The sequence below is a fragment of the Lygodium microphyllum genome, chromosome 29 (assembly GCF_053477565.2).
Source record: "Lygodium microphyllum isolate KBCC chromosome 29, Lygodium_microphyllum_v1.1.10, whole genome shotgun sequence".
NCBI lineage: Eukaryota > Viridiplantae > Streptophyta > Polypodiopsida > Schizaeales > Lygodiaceae > Lygodium > Lygodium microphyllum.
Window position 1 is genome coordinate 11153856 of NC_141163.1, and position 1476 is coordinate 11155331.

Genomic DNA, 1476 nt, shown 5'->3' on the forward strand with positions numbered 1-1476 from the left:
TTCCTGAAAGTCAGCAATAGTTCTCTTCTCCTGCCAAACCATCAGCTCTCTTGCTCACTCCATAGGCTTAAGCATCTCTTTCTTGGCCTTCACTTTCTCCTTCACTAGCTCCTCATTTAGGTCTGCTTTGCCATTAGCAACCTTTAAAGAACCACCTTCTATGTTAGGGCTAAGGATTTGATTGCCCTTATCATGTTTATGCATTGGCTTCAATAGGTTTTGCATTATCTTTATCTTCCTCTTTGGACTTTTGACCTCTTGTAATTGCTCATAAATTAGAAGCATTAGTGGCATTAACACGTACTACTTCAATTAGATGCACAATACTATCACTAGGAAGTTCTTCCACTATAGCCTTTCCTCTCTACAAAATCTACTTCGGCCCCTCATCTTGTTGAATATTGTTTCCTTGTCCTTGGTGATTAATAGGACCTATTTCCTACTTCCTTACTATAGGAAACTAATCTTGCTCCTTGGCTAAGTGATCGGACTTCTTGTGTATATCATAGTGGCATTAGGGGCCACCCCACTTAGGTTTTACTATCTATAAAGGGGTTAGTGGTTGCATAGACCCTTGGTTTATGGTGGGACCTTACTCATTACTCATAAACATCGTGGGTCTTGGTTGGGCAACATTCGGCCCTACAAGTGCAAGTAATTGAAGCAACCCTTGATTTTAAGTCCCTTGACTTTGACCCATGATATTATTGGGTGGTGGTGGTATTGAGTTATATCCTATTAGCACCACATTTGGCACCATCCCATTCATTGAGAGGACTTGCCCTCTTGTTGCATAAGTAGCTTGAATTCTTGACGCAACTCCCTCTACTGTTGTTATAGTTGTATCTAGGTTGTTTAGTGCAGTGTTACTCGAGTATAGTTGGATCTTGAAATCCAACCCTCTTAAGAAGAATTGCAACTAAGCAGTAGGGGACAATTGGATAGTATTATCCAAACACTGAAAGACTTTGCATAGCTTTTGAGCATACACTTTTACACTCACTAAATTCTTACAAAGTCTCATTTAGGACATGTAGCCAATATTGGTTCCCCTTTTCAAGGAAGAACTCTTTATAAAACAAAATGTAGAATGCTTACATGGTGGCAATCGAATAATTTTCCACAAGTCAGTAGTACCATTAGGCTGCATTTCCCTTCAAAATCATGTTGAAAAACATCAAATGATGTGCTTTCTCATTGATTTGACAATTAAACATAAGTTTTTGGGAGTCTTTGATATGTAATTCTATATCTTTGTTTGGACTTCCACTAAAGATAGGCAATGGATTACATTGAATTCGAGAGAACTCTAGTATGTCCTCATGCTCTTGCCTTAATAGCTCTTTCTCCACTTTTGAGAGAAGAGTTATGCACTCAAGAACCAAGTCTTAGGCCCTTCTTAGGATCCTAAAGACTCTCAAAAAATGCACCACGTATCGGGACCTAAAATAGGCCCAACACTGGCTCTAGCTAGGG